Below are 27848 nucleotides of genomic sequence, written 5' to 3'. Positions count from 1 at the left end.
CAGGCACACATTCGACACAAAAATATACTCTGTGAGTGTACAATGTGGTAACACTTGAAGCTCGCAACAATTGTCCATGCTAGGCTCTGAGCACTGTGATTTGGGAGAATGGATTTTTGAGCCCTCTGCTGTCTCACTCAGTTACACCTTAACCTCACCATTAAATTAATATGGTAGCCCAGCAATTCTACTTCTAGAAGTTATTTCCACATATATACTCACACAGACGCAAACTGACTTAAGGACAGTTATTCATCACAGCATGGTTTGTAAAAGCAAAGAGTGGAAACAACCTAAACGCCCATCAATACAGAGTTTGGTTAAATGAACTTAATGGAATTTTTAAAATAAGGAAGCTCCTTACGTACTGATGTGGAAAGGTCTACAAGACAGATAAACCATTAGCAAGAAAAGCAAGGAGCATAATGACGGATAGAATGTTACCAATTGTATAAATGAGAGAAAAGAAGGAATACTTAAGAGATGTCCTTATTTGTGCATAATACATACCTGTAAAGGTATATAAGTTAATCATACTGCAGAGGGGAACTGGGTGGCTGGGAGATGGATGTGGGAATGAGACCTTTTACTGTATATCCGTTTCTACCTTTGCAATTTTTAATCACATGAGTACACTGCTGATACAAAATTAAATTTAAACAATAAAGAAAATGAGTTCAACTAGTACTTGATACAAAAATAAACAGGAAAACAAATGGGTTTTCTTTAAGTTTTCTCTTAACTAACTTCTACCTGCTTTTGAACTTCATATCATCTCTTCTGGGGTCTGAGAATAACTGTCTCACGGAATGAGATATACTGAGAAGACCAATGCAGGCTCAGTTTCCAGAAGACGAAGTCCTAAATTTTAGATTTGGGGATTGATGTTTGGCTTGTAACAGATTTTCCTCTGAAGGAAGAAAAGAAAGACAGAGAGCAAAGGGTTAGCTCGGAGGAATTCCAGGAAATTGATCTGAGTAAGAAGCAGCAGGAAAAGATTTTTTGAGAAGATGGCCAAAACACATCAGCCCAAACATAACAAGAACTCAAAAAAAAAAAAAAAAATCCCATGTTATTTAGTTGAAAGACAGAATTCCAATGCTTTTTTTCCTTTCTTTCTTTCTTTTCTTTTCTTTCTTTTTTTTTTCTTTTTTTCTTTTATTTTTGCATGCAGCCCATCAGAACTAAAACAAGTAGTGAACCAGAAGAAGACTTCAGACAAGGTCATAAAAAGTATATCCTTAGAAAGCCAAGCTTGCAAATCCAGCCAACTCTCAGTTGGCCAGAGGTTGGCAGTTCAATCTGTGAATCCAGACCAATGCTTCATCTCTTTCACAGCCCTGCTGTCTGCTTTTTAACACTTCACTGACTCCCTCAAGCCTGGGATGAAGCAGAAAAATAAAATTCATATTTCACCCAGGAATTTGGATTATCAGGGCTTTTTTTTCTCCTTTTGTCTGTAAACTGATATTCCTCTAGATCACAATCTCCATTCACCAGATGTTGTGGTCTGTTTCTTTCTGTATCAGTCAGGTTATACTAGGTTACACGGCAGTAGCTGACAACCCCAGATATCTTAAAAAGCTTAAAACAATCGCTTATTTCTTAATCATGCAAAGTATACTGCCAGTTCTGGCACCTTCCAGGTAGCTGTCCTTGGAGTTGCAGCCTGTATCACCTCCTACTTGCATGACCGCCATAGGAGAGGAAGCGAGAACGTGGAGAATCACTCATCAGTTCTTAAGCACTTCCACCCAGAAGTGGCCTACACCTCTTCCATTCACATCTCAGGGACAAAATGACCACATGAGATGTCCATCCTCAGAGGCTGGGGAAGTCCAACCTTCCTGCCTGAAGGAGGGGAAGCAGGAATATTGGGAGGCAGCACCCGTGGCTTCCACACCTGCTTTGCTCCCAAATATGAGAAGCTTTGTTATTGTTTGGTTTTCGATTTTTGAAACCCCAGCTGTGCCTGGAGTTGTATCCAGACGCTTAGGGGTAAGAGTACTTGAATGAATTATCTTGTGAAACACCAGTCTGGCCACGCTTGTCCCACTTATTCTCTGACATAACTTACTTTTTGAAAGCTACCCTCCAGACACTATCCTCCAGACACAAAGGTGACCCTCGGGGCTCCATCAACAGTGCACATTCAACAGGTTTCCATTGTAATGAGCCATTCTCATTTCTTTTCATGACTCTTCCTTGTAAATAATGCCAAGTACCTATAAAGCTAGAGAGTCTTTTGTGGTTTTGGAACCAAGTTTCAAAATGTCTAAACTGATAAGATCATTAGAAAACATTCCCATTTCAACCACTGCACGTGTTAACAGATCAGAAACTTGAGGTCCAGGAATGAAGTACCTTACTCAAAAGCACAAAGCTAATTCATGGGTGTTAAGTTGTAACTGTGTAGTTATTTGTTACACAGCAATAGAAAACTAATACAAAGTTGTAGTCTCCCAAGGGTATTTCTATTTTAACTAGGTAAAAATTAAGACCTAAAGCACTAAAAGCAATAATAAGACCTTGACATCCCACAGTCACTATCACATGTAATTCAAAATAAAATGTTAGTTTTTGAAATTACACATACCTTACATGTATGGGATAACTCAAATAAGTTCCTTACAGATTTTCTGATTTCAAAAGTCTGGATCATTCTATCAAAATAAAATTTTTCTCCTTTCTTTTTTGGTACGAAGATAATCTGTTGATTTTTTTTTTTTTTTTTTGCGGTATGCGGGCCTCTCACTGTTGTGGCCTCTCCCGTTGCGGAGCACAGACTCCGGACGTGCAGGCTCAGCGGCCATGGCTCACGGGCCCAGCCGCTCCGCGGCATGTGGGATCCTCCCGGACCGGGGCACGAACCCGTGTCCCCTGCATCGGCAGGTGGACTCTCAACCACTGCGCCGCCAGGGAAGCCCAATCTGTTGATTTTTAAGATAACCCACGATTGACATTTAAGAATACTTAAATTTAAAAGTAAACATCTTGGTACATATATACAATGGAATATTTCTCAGCCATAAAAAAGAACAAAATAATGCCATTTGCAGCAACATGGATGGATCCAGAGACTGTCATACTGAGTGAAGTAAGTCAGACAGCGAAAGACAATTATCACATGATATTGCGTATATGCAGAATCTAAAATAAGGGAACAAACGAACTTATCTATAACACAGAAATAGAGTTACAGATGTAGAAAACAAACTTACAGTTACCAGGGTAAGGTGGGGGGAGGGACAAATTGGGAGATCGGGACTGACATATACACACTACTATATATAAAATAGATAACTAATAAGGACCTACTGTACAGCACAGGGAACTCTACTTAATACTCTGTAATGACTTATATGGGAAAAGAATCTAAAAAAGAGTGGATATATGTATGTGTATAACTGATTCACTTTGCTGTACACCTGAAACTAACACAACATCATAAATCAACGATACTCTGATAACAATTTTTAAAAAAAAATAATGATAAATAAATAAAATAAAAAGTAAGCCTACAATTATTGAATTTCAGAAATCAGGATAGGAATGGGGGTGCAGGGGTGGTTGGGAAAGTGACCCTTCCCTGGGGTCCAGAAACCACGTCAGTTTCAGTTATCCTCCCAGTCAGCAGCCCAGCACCCTGGGTGACCAGGTTTCACGGCAGCAGGACTGAAGTAGGTGGCCCCTTCGGGTTTTCTCACTCCTGCATCACTTTTGACTGATGTGCCTATTGCCATCCCCTCTGGCTATGTCAGGAAGCTAAAAGGATTGATCAGATGTCATTAGGACCAGAGGTGAAGCCACACTGGGGTTACCTCTGAGTGGGGAGAAAGCCGGAAGGCCAGAGGACTGCTCAGGGCCCAGGGCCACCAGGCGCAGCTGCGGGCTCCCAGCCAGCACCCCACTACAGACAGACCTCAAGCTCCTGAGGCAACTTCCCCCTTCAGGGCAACCACTGGCACACCCCTCACAGACACTGTTTACAGAGGGGTGACTGGGGACGAAGCGGGGGGAGAGAAATTGAGGGAGTAGGTGTCACACCTGGATGAGAGAGCAAACTTCAGGTCACCACGAGGCAGAAATCCAGTTCTACACACCATGAGCATCTGCAGAAGCCAACAGGGCCTCCCTCAAAGCAGTCCCGTTGAGGGTAAGAGCAGTGGCCTTGATAGGCTGCCTCCAAATCCCATGGCATCATTGGCTACCTGTGACCCTGGGCAAGTTACCTAACTTCTCTAAGCGTCTGTTACCTCATTTGTAAAATGGAGGTGAAAAGAGTAGCTCCATCATTAGGTGATTTTGAGAATTAAATGACTTAGAACATATAAAGTGCTTGGTCTGATGTCTGGCAGATAGAAAATACTCAAACCTCTGTGACCAAGGCGCTCTCTTTCTAACCTTTGGTAAACTTGCTCTCGCCACGGAAGAAAAGAACCGCCATCCTCCAACCTCCCTTCCACTCCTGACCTCACTCCCAGCAAGAGCCTTGCTCTTTACCCACTTCCCTTGCTTACAGCATGAAGGCAGGCGCCGTCGTTGAAGTTTACTCTGTGTTTGGAGGAAGCAGCCTTTGCCGTTGCTTCAGTCCTGTTTTTCGACTTCAGCCACCGGCTCCCACTTCAGCTTGCCGTGAGTTGCCCCCAGGGCAGCAGGCAACTGATGTGGGCAATTGATTTTTTTTTTTTCCTTAATTTGGGGTCAGAGGCAATGGCTTCTTTTAAGCAATGAAAGCATAGTTCTAACTGTTCTCAATGGGGAGGAGGTCTGGACTCAGTATGAGGAGAGGCTGTCTCTCCCCATTCCAAGTTTCCCAGGCAATGAATCTGCTTGGAGGTAAACATGGTCAGCCCAGTTCCACAGAAACGTGCAAGCCCTGTGTGCTAACGCCCATCTGGAGAGAGGAAAACACAGATCCTGCCCTGCCTGAGGCAGTTAGCAAAACCCAGGCCAGCAGATACATTATCTGAGCAACATGAAGTCAGGGAATGTTTTTCTTCTTTCTTTTTCAGTGTAGAATCATCCTGTCATCTAAACCTCATGGCTATAACCTGGAGAGCCATTTAGTCGGAAATGTGCTGGTTCCATCTGTCCATGAAGTGGTAGTAATAGGCTCTTTCCCAAAGGGAGCAACAGCAAGAAGGGAAATGTAATTTATTTTTTATTGCTGAATTGGGCTTTTTCAAACAAATAATTTTTTCAAAGATATGCAGACATATCTTTAATAGATTTTTCTGACATTTTATTTGTTGAAAAATTTCCATGCCCTTGCATAATTTCAATTATTCAGTGGAAAACAGTTTGGGGAATTGCTTCCAGTCACTTATTCAGCCCTTTGAATAAGCCATATTTATTACTTGAATTGATTATGTTGTCCATTTGGAGATTAGCTCAGATGAACGGGGATCAGGAGAGAACACATTTCAGATCGTCACACAGGGGCCCTTTGCTTCTCCGGAGCAGCTCAGAGTCTGGCCTTGCAGGCCCCTGGGGTCCTTGTGGAGAGGGAGGGCGTCATCGGGGGCGCCGTGTCGCTGAACACACAGCAGCTGCAGGCAGCAGAGCTTTGTTGAGTCACAAAACACAAGAAACCTGGAGATGGCCGATCACTGGCCCTGGTTCAGGGAATCGACAAAGCCCCAGGCCGACGTCTCAGGATGTTTTTTAACCACAAATGACTGCTGCAAATCAAGTCGTCACATCCACGAAGAAGAATCCAAGGGGAAGGACCACTTCTGCACAGTCTGCCTCTTTTAATTAGAAAATCACAACCTTTTCCAGAGGCCTCCAGCTGGCGTCCACGTACCTCCACTACCACCCTTGGTCCAAGCTACCGTCTTATCACCCCCATTACGTTCTAGTTTCTCTCCCACCTTCTTCCCCTTGCCCCCTTCTGTCTTTTCTCCATATAACCAGAGGGAGCACATTCAAGTGAAAATCAGATCACACCACAGCTCTGCCCTGAACTCCAGTAGCTTCCCCACACACTCCAGAGTAAAAATCCAAACTCCTCAGAGGGGCTGAGAAGCCCACATGATCTGGCCATCTCCTTCCCTCTCTGACCTCCCCCCACTGCACAATCTTTGCCCACTCTGCTCCAGCCACACTGGCTTCTACTATTTTAATAAGGCCAGGTTTCCCCACCTCAGGGCCTTTGCACCTGCTGTTCCCTCTGCCTAGCATGCTGTTCCCTCTATAACTATACAGTTGGCTCCCCAACCTTCTGCAACCTTTGCTCATGTTTCAACTTTGTGGAGAGAACTTCCCTGACCACACTATTCATAAGTCCAACTTCCCTTCCCCCATTCCCTTCCATGTTTTATTTTCCTGTTTTTGCATAGCATTATCTAACATATCTACCTATTTATCTTTTTTTTATCTGTCTCCCCCAGTGACTAGAACAGAGCCTGGCGCATATTAGCTGTTGAGTAACACATGGAAGCATGAAAGAATGAATGGGACAGAACTGGTTTGCAAGGCCTCTACTAGCAAGTATTTACGTGGTACTCTGGCCTCTAGAGCAACAGCAAAAGCCTATCAGGAGAAAGGGGTCTAGGAATGACTTTTTTTTTTTGGCCACGCCATGCGGCTCGTGGGATCTTAGTTCCTAGTTCCCCAACCAGGGATCGAACCCAGGCCCTTGGCAGTGAAAGTGCAAAGTCCTAACCACTGGACCTCCAGGGAATTCCCTAGGAATGACTTCTGAGTGGTCGACAAATAGTGAGCACCATATATATACACCAGTCCTTCTCCATTAAGACAAATTCCCAATCTGCAACTACGTGTGAATGACCGTAGCAAAACTGATCAAATTAACTCTGTTTTTTCTTACTAAGTGAGGATTCCAAAGGTTAGTTAGTGTATTTAGGGGAAAAGAGAAAAAAATAGAAACAGGTCATAGGTCTTGATAGACATATTATGTGTTATTCATTCTTTAAATACTCAAAACAGCCCAGGAGGAAAGTAGAGTTAGGAGACATTGGGTAATGTGTTCACAGACCCTCAGCGGGGGTGTGATGCTGGGGGTTTTAGCCTCCAGCGAAGGTGTTGGACACCCCACGGTGGAGACGCGCGCTGCCCAGCCGAAGTCGTCAGCCGCAGGTGGCTATGGAGTGCTTGAAATGTGGCTGGTCCAACTTGCGATGCGGTGTCAGGGCAAATACAGTACATGCCAGATTTTGATGACTCAACAGGAAAAAAAATGTAAACTACCTCACTAATACCTTTTCATACTGATTACATGAAACTAGTTTGGATATACTGGGTTGAACAAAATGTGTGATTAAAGTTAATTACACCTGTTTGTTTTTACTCTTTTAATGTGGCTACCAGAAAATTTTAAAACACATTTGTGGCTCACGTTATATTTCTGTTGGACACAATGGACAATTCATTACACTATACTGTCATTATTTGTTTTATCTCTGTCTCACCCACCAGACCAGGAGCTCAAGGAGAATGGAAAGAGTGCCTTCCAATGCCCAGACAGAGGCTTTATGGCAAGTATTCCACAGATGCCTGTTGAATGAATGAAGCTATGACAAAAAAGAAAAAAACTACAGCTATTTAATGATTCTGAAATAATTACAAAATCACTTGGAATTATATGCTATGAATTGCTATTGAATTGACCATTAATCTGTTGGGTGTGGAGATGAATTTCAATACATATGGTTGGTTTGTATGTCCATATATTCTCACAGACATAGATAAAATGAATATTCCAAAAATACACTGAACCTTACGCATGTGAACCTGAGCTTGCACATTTACCTTGTGGGTGAGTTAGGCAGGCTACTAACATAAAATGTTATAAGTGACTTTTGCCCTTTCTCAGAATTTGACTGTGTAGTCAGCTGTTCCATCTACTTCCTTGCTACCCAGTGGCTGATCCAAGGGAGCATCACCTGGGAGCCTGTTAGAAATGCAGAACTTCTGGTTGCACCCCAAAGTTACTAAATCAGAACAAGAACTCTAGCCAATTGTATGCGCATAGAATTTGAGAGGCCTGAGCTATGTGTTTTTGCTTCTCAACTCTAAGGAAGAGGGCCACCTGGGAACTTGGCTATCGTTCCTTTCCATTTTTCACACCTCTTTTTGCTACAAATGGTTGAACATTCACTCTATGGAAGATGCTATCCTAAGCCCGGAGATCCAAGGATGAACTAGGCACATGGCTCTTGGTTTTGTGGCTTGTGTCTCCCATTACTGAGCCCTCACTCTTTGTGGGACAGCTGGATACACCAGGTACTGGAGCTCCAGTGAGCGCTACAGGAGGGCGGACTGGAGTGAGAAGGCAGAAACAGTAGAATGGCCCCATGTCTGCAGTGAACCTGGAGACAGCTGCTTCATGCTCTTGCGTCTGAGCGTGTCCAGAGGAAAGGAAGCAGTCAACACTCTTCTTCTTCCCAAGGAAAAAGCTTCCCCAGAATATGCCCGTTTCCATAGAGACCCAAGAACCGGCAAAGCCTCCATCAGCTTTCTGGTCCCCAGGCTCCGGTGCAAGCGAGCTAATTCCCCTTTGTCTGGGTCTCTGGGATAGCATGAGTTTTCTTACTCTGGGGAAATGCAGGGTATTTTAGTCACAGCTGCATGTTCCTGGAGAGCAGGATCAACCCAAACTCCATCTCAGCCAGCAGCCCTCAGACACTCTGTGGCTGGCGCATCGCGCCGCAGTCTCAATGAACTCTCACCCAAACAATCAGGAAATTCAACTCCCAGATTTCTTTTCCGCTGTTTCTACAATTACAATTGCATCCACTTCATCAGTCAAATTTCTTGAGCACCTTTGATGTTTACTATAAAGAATACAGAGATTGCCCTTCTTAACAAGAGAAATTGATGTCTAAACTAACAGCAGCTTAAAACTTTCCCATGGCTCCCATTGGCTCATACATGGAGATTATTCCACAAACTCTTGGCCTGCCAGGCTCTGTGTCCTGGGTGGGCCCCTGGCTCACATCCCCTACCTCTTGCCTGCTCTCGGCACTCCAGCCTTGCTGGAACGTTCTTCCCACCTCCCACCTCCTCTGCCCCTCTTTTGACCTAGTAAACTCCTTTCATCCTTCAGATCACAGCTCAGGAAAAAAAAAAAAAAAAAAAAAGATGGGGACTTCCCTGGTGGTCCAGTGGTTAAGACTCTGCACTTCCAATGTAGGGGGTGTGGGTTCAATCCCTGGTCAGGGAACTCAGATCCCACAGGCCAAGCAACCAAAAAAAAAAGAAGAAAAGAAAAAAACACCGCAGCTCAGAGACCACTTCTTCAGGGAACCTTCCAGGTGCCCAGCAGCCTGCATTATCTGGGTCCCTGTCCTGTGTTCATGGAGTCTTTCTCCTTCCTTACACTCTCTTCCCTCATCCCTTAGGGTGTGCGCCTCTTTCCTGACTGATTCAGACTTTATTCTATAGACTACGGGAATCTGAAAGTTTTCAAGCAAAGGAGAGATAAGACTAAAGCTAGAGGAAGATAAATTCAGCAGTTGTGGGCAGAGTATATTAAACAAAGGAAGACATTGCATGCACTGGGAAGAGACTGGAATGGTTATCTGTTAAATGCCAGGCCTGGGGGTGTTCTTAAAGTATTATCTTATTGGTTCTTCATCATATATCTATGAGGGAGGCTTTGCTGTCCCCATTCTTTAGTTGAAGAGACTGAGACCAAGAGAGGTTTAATAACTTGCTCAAGGCCTCATAGCTGGAAGGCCCAGGCCTGCCTGGCTCCTCTAAGCACCTGCCTTCCAGGGAAGCTATTGTGAAAGTTCTTTTATGAGAAGGTAGTAGAAAGGAAAGAACTGACCTGACAGAGATTAGAGGGGAAAATCAACAGAATGTATTTATTTATTTATTTTTAAATCAATTTCTTTTTAATTTAATTTTTATTTTGCGGTACGTGGGCCTCTCACTGTTGTGGCCTCTCCCGTTGCGGAGCACAGGCTCCGGACGCGCAGGCTCAGTGGCCATGGCTCACGGGCCCAGCTGCTCCGCGGCATGTGGGATCCTCCCGGACCGGGGCACGAACCCGTGTCCCCTGCATCGGCAGGCGGACTCTCAACCACTGCGCCACCAGGGAAGCCCCAACAGAATTTATTGATGATTATGTATGGGGATTGGAGTATGAGAGAGGAATTCATCCAAGATGACTGAAGTTCTCTGAGGGTCACTAACTTCTGGAAGCATTTCTGACATGCCTCCCTTGTGTTCCCTTGGCACTTTGTGTATCCCCCTACCCCTGCAGCAGAGCACTCTTCATAGAGTTTTACAGTTCCCAGTCTGTTTGCCTGTCTTCACCATCAAGGCCATGTCTGTGCAGTCAGGGAAGCAGACAGCCTGAAAGTGCTTGCTACATGAATACAACGTGATAAACGAACAAAGGATTGGGCTATTGGGAGAGTGAGGTTGCCAACAACACATTCACAGAGGGAAGTGCCTGGAGCAAAACACCAAGGATCAGCCAGCCAGAGCAGGCAGGGCAGCTCTCTGGGGCTCACCTGGCGTGTTTGCCTGTGAGGACCTTTGTGACTTAATCCCACTAAAGAACAGGACTTTTCCAGGTGAGAGTTAGGTGACTGGATGGGGCAGGGCTGCAACATCCAGTGTTAGAGGGGACAGAGCTCAGTACGTCCAAGGCTACATACAGAGCAATAATGCCACAGCTGCAAACCTCAGGGTGCCTCTTGGTGATCTGTTCTTTGGTAGATTTGGCATTTGAAGAACAATCTGTGCCACAACTTGTGAAACTTTAACAGCATGAAGGATTGGTTTCCTCTGAGAGTTTGCAAGCGTGCTCTTTGGAAAGAGAATCCACAGGTTGGCTCTTAAAATGGCATCTACCTCAAACTTTCTCTGTTCCCCATGTAGGGAAGGATCAAAGAGTCCCTCGGACCTGTGATCACCACTCTGTTCCCTCTGGAAGTTGCAAAATCTCTTCCTCACACTCCAGGGGAGTCTCAATATCTCCCTGGCATCTTTCTGTGTCAACTGTAGACAACGTCTCCATTACCTCCTGAACAAACCATGGGTGGCAGTCACCTCCTTCTAATCTGCTTCCAGTATTTTTCCCCTCCTCACCTCCCTCTCCATGCTATTAGTAGGTAAGTTTTTCCCAACACTGGTCAGGACTCAGAGCAGAAAGCACAGTGCCTTAAGCTGGCATTCAAGACCCTCCATGCTGCGCCGGTCACCACCCTCCCTAGACTTACCTTCTCCTGACCCTCTCTTCATGTTCCCCGGCCACAGTCAAGCCAATTCCTAGTTCCTCCCAAAACCTTTCCAGCCATATTGTCACTCCCAGCCCATAATGTCTTCTCTCCAAGTACCCTGTCAAAATCCTACTGGCCTTCCAGAATTTGCTCAAATGCCACTTCCTCCCTGAAACTGATCCCAACTGTCTCAGTGAAAATTAACCCTTTCCTTTGAATAGATTCCCACAGGACCTCCTTTTCATCACTTATGAAATTTTTCAGAAGATTGTCTGATATTTGAGCTAGTTCCATGAAAGTTAGTGAGAGTGGCCCCACTGCATGATGGTCTCATTTTTGTGTCATAAAGTTCGTTGGTAAATAGCAATCTACTCACACTCTGCCCATCAGTGTGTTGTTCTGGTGCTCTCTGCAACCTAAGTTTCTGTAGTTAGTGACCCTAATTAAAACTATTAGCATATCAAAGGAATTTTAAAGAAAAGCAACAATAATTACCTTTACAATTTTCACAATTTGTTAACATTGTCAAGCTCAATAAACACTGTTTTTTTCTGCTTACAAGTCTTTCAGGAAAAGCTTTGAAATCCCAAGTGAGTGGAAATAGAATGGGTGACCATTTTTCAACTTTTTTTCCTTTTCTTCTTTCTCCTTTCTCTAGTAAGAGAGTCCATAAAGGTTTTAAGGGCAGCCGACTCAAAAACTCATTATCAATTGCTTCCTCCCTCTTGAATAATTCTCAGCTTGCAAGAATATGCTAGGATCTCCATATTTAACAATAATCTCCATATTTCTCTTAACCTAGTCCCCTCCTCCAGAAGTGGCACCAGCAAAACTTCTCAGAAAGAATTGTTCATATACATTCTATCTCTACTTTTTCATTGCCTAGTCTCTAGTTTTAATTAAATTTATATTTATATGGTGTTATAAATATAAATTCATTGTGGGATGTTAGAAAATACAGATAAGCTCTGAGAAAATTAAAAGTATCTATGTGGCGATGGACCTAGAGATGATCATACTAAGTGAAGTCAGTCGGAAAGAGAAAGACAAATACCATATGGTATCACTTATATGTGGAATCTAAAATATGACACAAATGAACCTGTCTATGAAACAGAAACAGACTCACAGAAATAACAGGCTTGTGGTTGCCAAGGGGGAAGAGGGGAGGGGGAGGGATAGACTGGGAGGTTGGGATGAGCAGATGCAAACTATTATATAGAGGATGAATAAACAATAAGGTCCTACTGTATAGCACAGGGAACTATATTCAATGTCCTGTGATAACTCATAATGGAAAAGAATATGAAAAAGAATGTGTATATATATATATATATGTATATGTATAACTGAATCATTTCACTATACTCAATTTAAAAAAAAAAGGATGAGGGCTTCCCTGGTGGCACAGTGGTTGAGAGTCCGCCTGCCGATGCAGGGGACACGGGTTCGTGCCCCGGTCCGGGAAGATCCCACATGCCGCGGAGCGGCTGGGCCCGTGAGCCATGGCCGCTGAGCCTGCGTGTCCGGAGCCTGTGCTCCGCAATGGGAGAGGCCACAACAGTGAGAGGCCCACATACCAAAAAAAAAAAAAAAAAAAAAAAAAAGTGGTACTAACATATCGATGGGCATTTAAATGAATGGAATAGAATTCAGAGTCCAGAAGTAAATCCACACATCAATGGTCAACTAATTTTCCACAAGAGCGTCAACAGCATTCAAGGGAGAAAGAATAGCCGTTTCAACAAATGGCAGTGGGACAACTGATTAGCCACATTCAAAAGAATTAAACTAAAACTTTACCTCACACCATATTCAAAACAAACAAAAAATGAATCGAAGACAAAAATGTAAGAAGTAAAACTATAAAACTCTTAGAAGAAAACATAGAGGTAAACCTTCATGACTTGAAATTTGGCAAAGGATTCTTAGATGTGACACCAAAAGCACAAGCAAAAAGAGAAGAAATAGACAAACTGGACTTCATCAAAATTAAAACCTTTTTGGGACTTCCCCCGTGGTCCAGTGGTAAAGAATCCGCCTTCCAACGCAGGGCACGCGGGTTTGATCCCTGATCAGGGAACAAAGACTCCACATGCCGTGGGACAACTAAGCCCGTGCACCACAACTACCGAGCCCACGCATCACAACTACTGAGCCTGCACGCCTCAACGAGAGAGCCCGCGTGCCACAAACTGCAGAGCCCACATGCTCTGGAGCTCCCACACCACAGCTAGAGAGAGAAAACCAGAACTAGAAAGAAGGCCGCGCGCTGCAATGAAGAGCCTGCACGCCACAACAAAGATCCCACATGCCGCACCGAAGACCTGACGCAGCCAAAGAAATAAATTAAATTAAAACCTTTTGTGCTTCAAAGGACACCATCAAGAAAATAAAAAAGACAATCCACAGAATGGGAGAAAATATTTTCAAATCATATATCTGATAAGGGACTTGTATCTAGAATATATAAAGAACTTTTACTTATAAAGAATTCAACAGTAAAAAGGCAAAAACTCAGTTTACAAATAGGCAAAGGCTCTGAATAAGCGTTTTCCCAAGGCAGATACGCAAACGGCCCGTAAGAACTTGCAAAGATACGTGGCATCACTAGTCATCAGAGAAATGCAGATCAAAACCCCAATAAGATACCTATTCACACCCATAGGATGACTATAATCAAATGTCATATAACAACAAGTGTTGGTTAGGAAGTGGAGAAAATGGGACCTTCATACAAAGCTGGTGGGAATTTAAAATGGTGCGGCCACTTTGGTAAACAATCTGGCAATTCCTCAAATAATCAAATATAGAGTTACAGTATAAGCCACCAACTCTACTCCTAGGTATATACCCAAGAGAAGTTAAAACATACGTCCACATGAAAACTTATACATGAATGTTTATAGCAACATTATAATAGGCAAAGTTAGAAACAACCCAAACATCCATCAAACGACGAACTGATTAACAAAATGTGGTTTAGCCACACAATGGAATATTACTCAGCCATAAAAGGGAATGAAGTGCTGATGAATTCCGCAACATGAACAAACCTCAAAAACATTATGCTAAGGGAAAGAAGGCAGTCACAAAAGACCACAAATGCCATTATTTCATTCACATGAAATGTCCAGGATAGGGAAATCTACAGAGTCAGAAAGCAGATAGGTGGTTGCTTATGGTTGGGAGCTTGGCAATGGGGGGATAGAAGGGTGATAGCCAAAGAGTCTGGGGTTACTTTTTGAGGAGATGAAAATGCTTAAAACTTACTATGGTGATGGTTGTACATATCTGTGAATACACTAAAAAAGGTTGAATCGTACATTTTAAATAACAGTATTGCATATGAATTATATTTAATAAAGCTGCTTAAAAATATTTGAGCCATTGGCTGTTGGGGTCTATTTGTTACAACAGTTCAGCCTATCCTAACTAACACAACCCATAATCTCACAATCCATTCATATGCTTATTTTGATATATATCCTCTATACTTTGTTTTGCATAAATATAATTTTTTAAAAAACAACATTCTTTAATGTGCATTTCCACTTAATTATAACTATTGTTCTATGTCAATAAATATGCTTTTTTTCATTTTATTTACTAGTGAGCATTTCATTTCATTTTCTGTTTTCTTATAGTTTTAAACCTTGAGTTGACCAACAGTTGAGCTTCATTTTTCTTTCAATTTTAATTTTACCATAGCATATCAATTTTTAACTTTTTTTCTTTTTGTTGTTGTCATGTTTTACAATCAGAAAGATTTCCTTAACTTTAATACCAAGCTCTCTAGCATATTTTTAAATTAATTTTTACTGGAGTATAGTTGATTTACAATGTCGTGCTAGTTTCTGCTTACAGCTAAGTCAATCAGTTATACATATACATATGTCCACTCTTTTTTAGATTCTTTTCCCACATAGGCCATTACAGAGTATTGAGAAGAGTTCCCTGTGCTATACAGTAGGTTCTTACTAGTTATCTACTTTATATATTGTAGTATGTTTATGTAAATTTCCAACCTTCTATCTTTTCTCTCTAAATGTTCCTTTTTATAGTACTCTATTCTTTTCCATGAACATAAAATCTTCTCTTATGCCTCTGAAGATATTAATTACAGGGTTCTTTTTTAGTGTTGGTCTGACCTCCACATTGTCTGCTTTCTCTGGTTTCTTTTCTCCTTCCCTCCTGCCCCCCAGTTTGTTCACTTTCTTCTCTGTCTTTCATCGTAGAGGGTTATTTTAAATATATGTTTTTCACTGGCTTTTTGTTCTTGTTTAAAAGTGAGGCACTCATGACTGGAAACTATTTGTGTGTGGGTGCAGTGTGCTAACTGGTGAGCACACTGTACAGTCAGAGAGTGGGGAACAGACTCCTTTGTTGTGGCTCCTCAAATGTCAGTGTCAGGAGTTCTTTTATCTCACCCTAGTCGGTGTCTCCAGGCAGAAGTCTAGTGCAGGCTAGACACCTCCTAGCCTGCACTCTTAGGTATGGCTGCCCGCATTCTGGTTGCTGGGAAAGGCAAGGGGGCTAGAGGTAACCCCGCTCAGTATGTAGAGTGTCCCTTGATCCCCTTTTTATCTCCTTGCCTTACTTCTATCCTTAGCTGTGTGGTCATCTGCAAGCCCAGAGCTGCTCCATTTCAGTCTCTTCCCAGGGCACCTTTGTCTGTTCAACCCACTCCGATCATTTCTCCATCCTGATCTCTGCCATGAAGCTTCTCTTGTCCAGGTCCTCGATGGCCTCCATCTTGCTAAATTCAAAGGATGTTTTTCTGTCCTCATCTTACTCATCCTCTCAGAATTCAACACAGTTTAGTATTCACTCTTCCTAGGAATCCCTTGTTTATTCCATGACAAGAGATCTCTCTACTCCCTTGGCTTCGACAGAATTCCCTTCTCTGATTCACTTCCTACAATCTTTTACAAATGTAAAACAGACATGCCACTCTCCTGCCTAAGCACAGTGAAGCATCTCATCACGCTTTGAAAGCATCCAGTTTCCTTAACATGACCCCAAAGTCTCCATGTCATCTCTTTCCACCTGCCCCTTCAGCTCATCTCTGACCACCCTCTGTCCACTGACTCTGCCCCAGCCAACCTGGCCCTCTTTCTGTGACTGAAACACACCCAAATTGGTCCCCTGAGGGAGTTTTGCCCTTCTGTTCTTCTCCATTAAACACCTTGCTGTCAGATCTTCCCAAAGCCGGCCCCTTCTCCTTATCCAACCTTCAACTCAAACATCACCTGTTCACCCAACCCAGTGATGTGTTCCCACCACCATGACCTCTGCTACACTTACTGCATCAGTCAGTTCTATTGTCACCATGACATTTAAAACTGTGTGATATGCAATGAGGAGAGGGATGGCTGGAGGGACAAATTAGGAGCATGGGATTAACAGATACAATCTACTATACAAAAAAGGGTTTACTGTAGAGCACAGGGAATTAATTATACCCCATAGCTTATAATAACTTTTAATGGAATATAATCTGCAAAAAAGTTGAATCATTATGCTATACACCTGAAACTAACACAATACTGTAAACCAACTATACTTCAATAAAATAAAATTATGTGATGTTATCTTGTTTACTTCTTATACACTTTCTGTCTGAATCCCCTACAAGAATGGAAGCTCCACGTGGACAGAAGTATTGTCTGTTTTGCCCGCAAGTGCCATCAAGCGGCGCCCAGCACATGGTGGATCCTTGATAAGTGTTCACTGCGTGAACACATGAAGTGGTTACACGTGTGGTGAGCTCTCTGTGGGAAATCACTGTAATACGGCACAAGAAGGATCCATTTTCAGCTCAGTCTGCCACCTACATGGAACGCTTCCCAACAGAACAGATTTAAAATGCTCCTTGACCACCATGGTCCCCAAAACTACTTATCACCACACAGAGCACAGAACTTCTACCCAGAAAGGCAGAGGACACACCTCACAGAGCCACTTCTCATCAGTAGAAAAGCAGGCACCCAGCAAGCAGTAAAAATCTTCCACAGAAATTAGTTAAGAAAAATTCAATGCCTTGAGACAGAACTTTGGACAAGTACACAATACTAAGAATTTAGCACAAATCACTGCAGTATGTGGATAAGCAGAGAACTATCCAAAATAGTCTAAAAGAGACTGCTCTCTTGTTCCCACTGCTTATGGGCTCTAGCTACTTCCTTGGTGTGAAAGAACTAAAAGCTGGCATCAGAATTTGCTGTAAATCTTTTAGACTACATTTATATAAATGTGCATGGTAAACTGTATATGGGTCTCCCCAAAAAAGTGGTGAGGAATTAGTCATGCTCAACCAATTCTGACTTAAGGAATATTTCTTGATATTTCATACATGTAGCATACAAACGTGTGGACACTCGTGTACTTTCTTTAAAGTGTGAACACTTTTTGACCCTAAAATTCTACTTTAAGGAAGTTAATCAAAGGAACTAATTAAGAATGTGAATGAATTTGGAGCTATAAGGACAGTCATTACAATATCATTTATAATAGCAACCTAAATGTCCAACAGTACGAGACAGGTTAGAGCCATCTAAAAAATTATTCCGTGCAGAAATATTTATTGGTCTCGAATGAGTTCACTAGGTTGAAAAAAGCAGGTCACAAAATAATATGATCCCATTGTATTTATACGATACATATATGTACACATATATATACATCTACTATACATGGAGAGAGAGAGGAAGAATATAAATACCAAAATGAAATTTTAAAAGCAGTTTCTCGGGTTTCCCTGGTGGCGCAGTGGTTGGGAGTCCGCCTGCCGATGCGGGGGACGCGGGTTCGTGCCCCAGTCCGGGAGGATCCCACATGCCGCGGAGTGGCTGGGCCTGTGGGCCGTGGCCGCTGGGCCTGCGCGTCCGGGGCCTGTGCTCCGCGGCGGGAGAGGCCGCGGCAGTGAGAGGCCCGCGTACCGCAAAAAAAAAAAAAAAAAAAAAAAAAAAAAAAAAGCATTTTCTCTAGATAATAATAATATGGAAGATTTTTTAATATTTGTTTCATTTTTTTATCCTAAATTTTCTTTTTCGTATAACGAATAGCTGCTACCACTGCAATATGAAAGAAAAAAACCACAGAATTTTAATCAAAACTTTGTCAGTGATCAGAATGGGCACAATCAAGTAGGAAATACGCTTTACAGTGGTTCTTAATCAGTTTATCCCATCTGAAAGAGCCACCCATAATGCACACATGGACGACAACACAAGCCTTTAAGCCTAAAATCAACTGATAGAGCCCAGTAGACACCTCCGATTTGGGTCTCTCTAGACACAGCTGGAGGACCATTTCTTCCTTCCTAAATCTGTCTAATCCTTTAACCTCCATGAAGCTACTACCCCAAGCTTCTCCCTTTAGCTCTCTCATCAGCGTTTTTATTCTTCTTCTTTGGCTCCTTGTCTTAGCCTGGGCTGTCATAACAAAACTCCAGACTGGGTGGCTTACACAGCAGAAGTTTATTTCTCACAGTTCTGGAGGTGGGATGTCCAAGAAAGATGCAGGCGGATTCAGCGCCTGGTGAAAGTGCTCTTCCTGGCTTGCAGACGGCGCCTTCTCTGCATGTCTTCCATGGCCTTTTCTCGGTGCGTGCGCTCGGGGGCCGGGGGGAGAGCTCTGTCTCTTCGTACAAGGCCACTTAACGCCATCATGAGGAGCCCACCCTCGTGGCCTCATCTAACAACAATTGATTCCCAAAGGCCCCATCTTTAAATACCAGCACAGTGAGAGTTAGGCTTTCAACACACGAATTTGGGGGGCGGGGGGGACACATTCAGTCCATAACACTCCTCTTCTCATTAAACACGAATGTTTTCCAGGCTCTGTCCTGATGCCCTACACATTCTCCATCATTCACATGCCTCGGTGGTTTCCACCCCATCTTTTTTTAAAATCTCAAATATGACCCAAACTCCGACCCCAGACCCAAATCTTCCCTGAGTCCCACAAACGGCTCAAACTCAAATGTCCTGAAGTTTCTACCCTTCTCCAATCTCACTTTAGGATAAAGAAAAACAAAACACATAGGAAAAGGGGGAAATTGCTCAATCCAGGACCTTAAGACCCAGAATTCAGACCTTAGCATGAGGGTGTGACTGGCCTCGTGTGGAACTAGCAGTGGTCCCAGGTGCTGATGTGGCAGGGCCATGAAACCCCCGGCCCTTGGCCTCTCTGAACTGGCAGACATCTCACTAAGTGGACTGCCAAAACATGCAAACCACGGGACACCTCTAGAAACAAGGGGAGCCGTGGGAGACCTTCCTTCGTCCTCATGTCACAAATGGCATATCACCTGCCTTCTTGAGGTTTCACGAGCAAATCAAAGTAAAAGCAACCTTGGAACAAGTTAACATGGTCCTTCTCACCAGACGTGGCCTAATTCACATTAGCCCTGGAGATTTCTAGAACATATGCCAAATTTCCTTTTTCCACTCCTCTTAGCAGCCCATGCTCTAGCCATTTCTCTCCCAGGTTAGGGCTCATCTTCTAGGTTTCTCCATCACTCAAATCGGAACGGTCTTTGCAACATGCAGATCTAGTGCCTTTCACCCACTGAAAATCCTGGGATGGCTTCCCCTTATTCCCTGGCATAGGATCCTCGAGGACCTGGCTCCTGCCTGCTGCCCACACCTCCACGCTTCAGTCTCGATCACTCTTGCTGCACTTGCTGTTTCTGAGCAAGCCACGTTCTGTCATCTCCACTCCCTTGCACACGCGTTTACTCACACCTTGCTTCCTGTTCCCAACCTCCCAGCTCCTCTCCTACCTGAGAACTTCCCTGGGAACCCTCCCTTGCGCAACCCGCCGAGATTTCCGGGCTCCTTTCTACTTGCTCCCCGTTGTACCTCGGAGAGCCTCAGGGTAGCCAGACCTTGCCGTATTTTGTACTAAATGCTGACCTCTCTCGCCACTCTATTGTGAGCACCCAGAAAATAGTCATGGGGTCTTTTCGCCTTTCTTCTCACATGCGATTTTGGGCTTAGACATAAAAGATCAAGAAATATTTTTGAATGAGTTGATGAATAAAATAATGAGCAAACCAAAGAATGACTAAATGGCACCAATGACCACTAAGATTAAAATACCCTTCAGAAGTGCTGAGGAATCCTTGTGGCCTTGGATATGGAACATTGGAATTGAGGGAATAAAAAGACTATAGGAGTTATTTGTGTTACATGGGCGTCAGGAGAGTCAGGGTAATCTGATGTTGGAAAGATGTGAGATGTTGGCCTGAAGAGCTTTGCAAGATTCTCTACAATTTGATTTGGTGATTTTTCCACAGCCGTGAGAAGGAGACACTGCAGCTCAGACCCACTGTTTTTTTATAAAATAAACTTCAAAAGATAACCCAGGGAAAACAAATCCCACTGAAAGCAACATTCTGTTAATCAGAGACTCTGAGATGTGACCTGCCCAGGCAAGCTCTTCTGCCAATTTATATTTCCTCTTTAATCTATCCCTGGATGCTACAGTTTTCAACTCGCAGAGATTTAAGAGGCACTTTGATTAACAGACTTGATTACTGTCCGCTCATGCTCAACCAAGGTGTTCTCTGTGTTTCACATTTCACGCCCCCAGAGCACCATTCCCCACCCCCAGAGCACCACTCCCCACCCCCACAGCACCACTCCCCACCCCCACAGCACCACTTCCCACCCCCACAGCACCACTCCCCACCCCCACAGCACCACTCCCCACCCCCATAGCACCATTCCCCACCCCCACAGCACCATTCCCCACCCCCACAGCACCACTCCCCACCCCCACAGCACCACTCCCCAACCCCACAGCACCATTCCCCACCCCCACAGCACCACTCCCCACCCCCACAGCACCACTCCCCACCCCCAGCCCTCCCCCCCCCAGCCTCCCCAGCACCACTCCCCACCCCCACAGCACCACTCCCCACCCCCACAGCACCACTCCCCACCCCCACAGCACCACTCCCCACCCCCATAGCACCATTCCCCCCCCACAGCACCATTCCCCACCCCCACAGCACCATTCCCCACCCCCATAGCACCACTCCCCACCCCCACAGCACCACTCCCCACCCCCACAGCACCACTCCCCACCCCCACAGCACCACTCCCCACCCCCACAGCACCATTCCCCACCCCCACAGCACCACTCCCCACCCCCATAGCACCACTCCCCACCCCCATAGCACCACTCCCCACCCCCACAGCACCACTCCCCACCCCCACAGCACCATTCCCCACCCCCACAGCACCATTCCCCACCCCCACAGCACCACTCCCCACCCCCACAGCACCATTCCCCACCCCCAGAGCACCATTGCCCACCCCCATAGCACCACTCCCCACCCCCACAGCACCACTCCCCACCCCCATAGCACCATTCCCCACCCCCACAGCACCACTCCCACCCCCACAGCACCATTCCCCACCCCCATAGCACCACTCCCCACCCCCATAGCACCACTCCCCACCCCCATAGCACCATTCCCCACCCCCAGAGCACCATTCCCCTTTTATTACAGAAACTGAAGAATGTGATGGCCTGCCAGACAGCACAGTAATTTATGAAAAATATATTTTTAAAAGGAGAGTGTATTAAAGCTTGAAAAGAACTCTGAGCCTGTTGCTATTTTAATTTTAAATAGTCTATGCAAATAATTAAATGTCAGGTCATACTGACGCCATCAGATTTAGGAGAGTATATGGTATACAACCCCAGAGTCCTAGGAAATACTAAATCAGATTTACCAGGGCACTGCTTCACATCTTGTTTTTCACATGAAACAACAGTATGGATTGGGTTAAAAAGGAGCCAACTTCCAAAAACCTCTACCTGCTACAAATGTTTCCATATTTACCACCTTTCTTTAAAAAGAGATTAAAAGAAACAGAGATGAATTCCAAATATATTTAAGCACTAACTCTCTCTTTGGTCTTTTATTTTTCTCAAATCTCTCCTTCCTCACACTAGCCAATTTCAGATACTGACTTCCAGGAGGGGATGGATGAGAAAAGCCAGTACTCAGTGATAAGGTAATGAATGCTGCTCACCCTACTTTAGGACAGTTTAATTTGGATATTTACCTGAACTTTGCTCATGGCTTTACACACCTGGGTCTCAATCAGTCACACCAATGTGCACTGTGTACTGTGTACTATGTAGTGTGTCTCTGGTGCAGCTATTCTAGATCAGCAGGAAAGTTGGAAATCCCTTCAAAATGTCATTGAAGGGCTTCCCTGGTGGCACAGTGGTTAAGAATCTGCCTGCCAATGCAGGGGACATGGCTTCGAGCACTGGTCCGGGAAGATCACACATGCCACAGAGCAACAAAGCCCGTGCGCCACAACTACTGAGCCTGCGCTCTAGAGCCCACGAGCCACAACTACTGAACCCGGATGCCACAACTACTGAAGCCTGCCTGCCTACAGCCCATGCTCCACGACAAGAGAAGCCACTGCAATGAGAAGCCCGTGCGCCGCAACGAAGAGTAGCCCCCGCTCGCGGCAACTAGAGAAAGCCCGCGTGCAGCAACGAAGACCCAACACAGCCATGAATAAATTAAAAAAAAAAAAACCTCTCTAAAAAAAATGACATTGAAAAAACACAACGGTCAGTGAATATTTATTGTGTGAGGAATTGTGCTACGTCATAGATGCTCCATGATGAATATGACACTATTATACTTTTGAGAAAAGGGGATAAGAGCAGAAAATGTGCCTTCTTTTAAATTCTTAATTAGTGATTAAGATAAATTCCTATTTCCAGAGTACCTAATAACTGGTCATCAGGAGATGGACTAGAATCAAGCTGAATGTCAGAAGGAAACCAGTTTTTTTTTTTTTTTTTAATTTATTTATTTATTTATTTTTGGCTGTGCTGAGTCTTCATTTCTATGCGAGGGCTTTCTCTAGTTGCAGCAGCAAGCGGCGGCCCGGGCCTCTCACTATCGCGGCCTCTCTTGTTGCAGAGCACAGGCTCCAGACGTGCAGGCACAGTAGTTGTGGCTCACGGGCCTAGTTGCTCCGTGCACGTGGGATCTTCCCAGACCAGGGCTCGAACCTGTGTCCCCTGCATTGGCAGGCAGATTCTCAACCACTGTGCCACCAGGGAAGCCCAGGAAACCAGTTTTGCATCCAGAATTGGTTGGCTATTAACAATCAATCCTGTGATGACAAAAGCTTACCACTGACATCCACTGCCCGTGGCAGACATCACTAATCAATTACGGCACTTGGCCATCCCTTCCACAGATATTTACTGGGTGTTTCCTACATGTCAGCACTCTAACTGGCACAGCAGACACTGCAGTGGACAAGGTAAACATAGTCCCTGCCCTACTGGAGCTTATATTCTACTGGGAGAAGAAGGCAATACACAAGAAAGGGTATTTCAGATAATGAGAGGTGAGAGGAAGACAATTAAGCAAGGAAAGGAGATGGAGTGGCTGAGAAGAGGGAGGAGGAAAGGTACTTTAGCTAGGGTGGTCAAGTCCTCTTGGTAGAGGTCACATTTGGGGAGAAACTTGACCAGTGACAGAGGGCCAGCCTGACTGACTCCTCAACACAGGTCTCCTGGCAGCCATTACCAGTCAACTACCAATTGGCTGTGCTAGGGATGAACCCTATACAAGGCACGCTGTGGAATGTAGAAATGTCCAAGGTAAAAACCATTCAGTGGAGCTGGGGGAACACATTTAATTACATCCAACAGCACAAGATTCTGAAATACAGAGTGGAAGGAAGACTTGGAAAACTTGGATTCTCGTCTTCCTTTCAACCTTTTCGATTCTCAGTTTCTTCATGAGTAAAATAAGAGGGCTGAACCCGATGGTCTATAAAATTCCTTTTAGACCCTATGGTCAATAATTATAACTAAAAAGCAAAGTAGGGTTTTAGACAATTAGAGAGATTAGCTAGATTAAGGAGAAAAGTCTTTTGTAAATGGGATCATTTGAACAGTCGGAGGGAAAAAAAAAAAATGTAGCCACAGCTTCTTGGAGTCTTCTTGGTAATCTCAGAAAGAGCCACAATCAGCCCCTGGTTTTGCAAACAGCTTCAACTGCCACAAGGCAAAGCAGTGCCCACCTTAATCTCTAGATGAAAACTAATTGGTGTGGTCTTCTCAGCCATGCACATATTCAAAATCACCATCATCCCAGTCATCTGGTCATCTCGAACACAAAGGGCTACACAAAGGCAAATCACCTTGTTGTGGAATACAGAGGAAAGAGTTACTAGAGATTCATCTAGAAGGATCCACCTTTTACTGCTGCCTGCCCACAGAAGAGCCAGAGCTTTCAGAAGTGACACACAAGAGAATTACAGGTTTGCATGGTAATGATGGGTCTGGATCAAGGCTCGTATATTTGTTTCTAAAATTCCTTCACAATAGCATTAAAAATAGATCCCAAGTGCATGACAATGTCTCCCTTTTTACAGGCAGGAGTTCAAGTTTGGGTCATCAGCCATGACACAAATATTTGTATGTTACAGTGATACTGTGTTTTTAGATGATAAATGATTGAAATTCACTTTGCGGGTACAAAGCGCTTCATAAATAATCTCCAGAGACACTTCAACTTAGAGTGCCTGACTCCACTTGGACTTCCTGTCCAAGTCACACAGGATCCCTCTCTATTTGTACACAGTTTGTGTCCCCAGCTGCTGATGGATGCTGACTTGGATATGGCCACCCTGGCAGACCGAGACATCCAGAACAAGCCAGGGATGGTCTTTTGAGTGACTTACGATCCACAAACAGCCCCACCAATTCACTGTTCCTCTACTTTTCCATGCTCTGGAGCAAAGATGAAACTGTCTCTGTGACCCATCCTGGACCACAGGGATGGATGGTTTCATGGGAGGGTGTTCCCTCCAGAGAAGAGCTCACGCTACCACTCCAGCACTTTGGACCCATGAGCTGTTCATCAGCCAAGTGATAGCTCCCACACACCCCAGCCAGGAGCTAAACACAATGACCACGGGCTCGTGTTCCCTGGGAACATACAAGAAAGGGCAGTGCAGATACCATCTCCTCCATTGTCCCCCCTAAAGCAACAGTTCTGAAGACACTCACTCAACCCAGCTTTGGTCTACACTCCAGAGAGCCTTTAGGGCCAGATTGGAGTGTTCCCAGCCAGAGATTCATGGTTAGTAATAAAGCACAGCAGTGATATTATCTTCTTACTGGTGCTCAATCTTCTCATTTGTAAAATGAAGGTTTGCATCTGTCTTTTAAGGCTTTCACATTGTGGAAAATAATTGGTGGATAAGCCTAAGTTTAAATCCCATCTCCGGCACTTACTGCTTGTGTGACCTGGTTTTGATTTACTTGTCTGTGTAATAAAATAATATTTGCTTCATAAGCTAATGGTAAGAAACAAATTAATTAAGCATATGAGTGCACTTGTTAAACCACAGTGAGCTGTTTCACACGATATATACAGTGAGGGTCCTCTTCCATCACCATCCAGCACAGTTCCCTCCCCATGGAGATGCTCACTCAACACTGGACGGATTAATTGTTGGATTTAAGCTGACAACAAACTTGTACCTGCGGTGTAGCCCAAACTCTGCTCGAAAGAAGAGTTTATCTGGAGCATCTCTGTTGAAGATGGAGACCCCAGGCTAACCACACCTCCTCACTGGTGAAATCTGGTTATAGCATCCAGGCATGCAGTATGAAGGATCTGGGTAAAGAGAAAAGGAAATCAGGCACCGAGGAGTGATTGTTAAGTGTACATTATCTGTTTCACTATCTTAGTGGCTTTAAGACAATTGCCATATTATATCTTGTGATTTTATGGGTCAGGGAATTCAGGCCAAGTTTAGCTGGCGGATGTTTCAATTCCACGTGGCATCAACTGAGATCAGGCTGTGATACTTAGACGGTGTGATATTTAGGCTGAACTGGAGGATCCAAGACAGCTTCACTCATAGTTGGGGGGCCTTGGTGTGAATGGCTGAAAGGCTGGGCTCAGCTGGACTGTCAACTGGAGCAGCTACACTATGCCAACATGGTGGCCTCAAGGTAGTCAGACTTCTTACAAAGTAAGCTGGGGCTTTGAGGTAGTGTTCCAAGAGACCAAGGTGGGAACTTCAAGGCTTCTTCTAACCAAGCCCTGGAAGTTATACAGTGTCACTTAGGCCACATTCTATTGGTCTAGTGGTTCTGTTGGACCACTAAGGATGCTCCACATTCAAGGGGATGAATAGCAAAGAATCTGCAGCCATCTTTAATCTACTCAATACCTGAACCTCAGTTCTGCTTTCTAGAATGAGCTGTGGGTACCACCCTTTCCATCCTCTCATCCTTCCCAATGTCCTGCCAACGTTTTCCTCACGTAATAAGGAAGCCAAGACTGAGATATCACCAGGGCAACAGAAGAACCTCAACAGGTAACCCCCAAGTGGAGTTGCCAGATAAAATACAGGATGTAGGGCTTCCCTGGTGGCGCAGTGGTTGGGAGTCCGCCTGCCGATGCAGGGGACACGGGTTCGTGCCCCGGTCCGGGAGGATCCCACGTGCCGCGGAGTGGCTGGGCCCGTGAGCCATGGCCGCTGAGCCTGTGCGTCCGGAGCCTGTGCTCTGCAACGGAAGGGGCCACAGCGGTGAGAGGCCCGCGTACCGCAAAAAAAAAAAAAAAAAAAAAAAAAAAATACAGGATGTACAGTTAAATTTGAATTTCAAATAATTAAAATAATAACTTTTAGTATGCATTTTTGGAGACATACTAAACAAAAAAAGATTGATCATTTGAAATTCAAATTTAGCTGGGTATTTTTTTTTGTTAATTCAGGTAACCCTACCCGCAAGTGACCTACATGGGCCGTGTAGAATTAGGAAGAAAAAAACTTAATTTAAGCCATAGAGACTTGGGGATTTTTTGTTATAGCCAAATGGCCTAAATTGACTTAATTTCTCATTTTTGATGACAAAATATTTTGATTAGGCTAAGTGCAGTTCTAATATTTGAAAGGAAGTCGGCAGCTCCTCTGCATAACAAAAGAGAAAATTGAAAGCTCTGGGATGTCATTTGAGAAGCAGAGATGGAGAGAAAACTGATAAAACACAGCCTCAGCCATCAAGAAATCTCCTGTCTACTTGAAAAATAAAATAAGATAGTGAGTAGTCCTGAGGGCACAGGAGTCACTGTGGGTTTGGAGGAGGCATGGAAGGGCTTCGTGGGAAAGGTAGGCTTGCCTGACCTGGGGATGGCCTGATAAGTAGGATTTAGACACCGAGGAGGTGGGAGCAGGAATGTCCTGTGGGAAACAGCACGGCCACTTTTGTCTGTGCTGTTTCTTTCCAGCTTCTTCAGCACCTGTGGGCCTAGGCTTCCGGGCAGAGATGGAGATAAAGCACCAGGTGGCCAATGGGCCCTAGTTCACAGGACTGCTCGGATGCTGACAGATCGATTGCATGCCACCACAGAGGTGTCTGTGACTACCCTGGGCCTCTGGACCCAGAGATGAAGTAAAACCACCTTGCTGGGGAGTTGATGTTTCAACACACAAATCCAAACATTTTCGCTAACTTTTGTCTGAAACGTCAGTGTCATAGGAAATCTCCTTGATAGTAGGGGCCTGGCTCTCTTCATCTTCATGTGGCCCTATCCTACATAGCCCCACCCTTAGTGCATGG

At 44.4% G+C, this 27848-nt stretch overlaps 1 long non-coding RNA gene across 2 annotated transcripts in view; it reads right to left on the bottom strand.

The window, feature by feature from the left end:
* The window catches only part of LOC111183385 (uncharacterized), a 125912-nt gene extending 99102 nt beyond the window's left edge, over nucleotides 1-26810 (bottom strand). For both annotated transcript variants that reach the window (XR_016394181.1, XR_016394182.1), the window contains exon 1: nucleotides 25758-26810. This is a non-coding gene — a long non-coding RNA (uncharacterized LOC111183385). The remainder of the gene's footprint in view (nucleotides 1-25757) is intronic.
* Between the last annotated feature and the right edge of the window lie 1038 nt (nucleotides 26811-27848).

The sequence above is a fragment of the Delphinapterus leucas genome, chromosome 8 (genome assembly GCF_059928025.1).
Source record: "Delphinapterus leucas isolate spDelLeu-1000000601 "Yukka" chromosome 8, BTC_Dleu_Yukka2, whole genome shotgun sequence".
NCBI lineage: Eukaryota > Metazoa > Chordata > Mammalia > Artiodactyla > Monodontidae > Delphinapterus > Delphinapterus leucas.
Note: the sequence above shows the minus strand (reverse complement) of the source record. Positions and strands in the feature narration are given on the sequence as shown.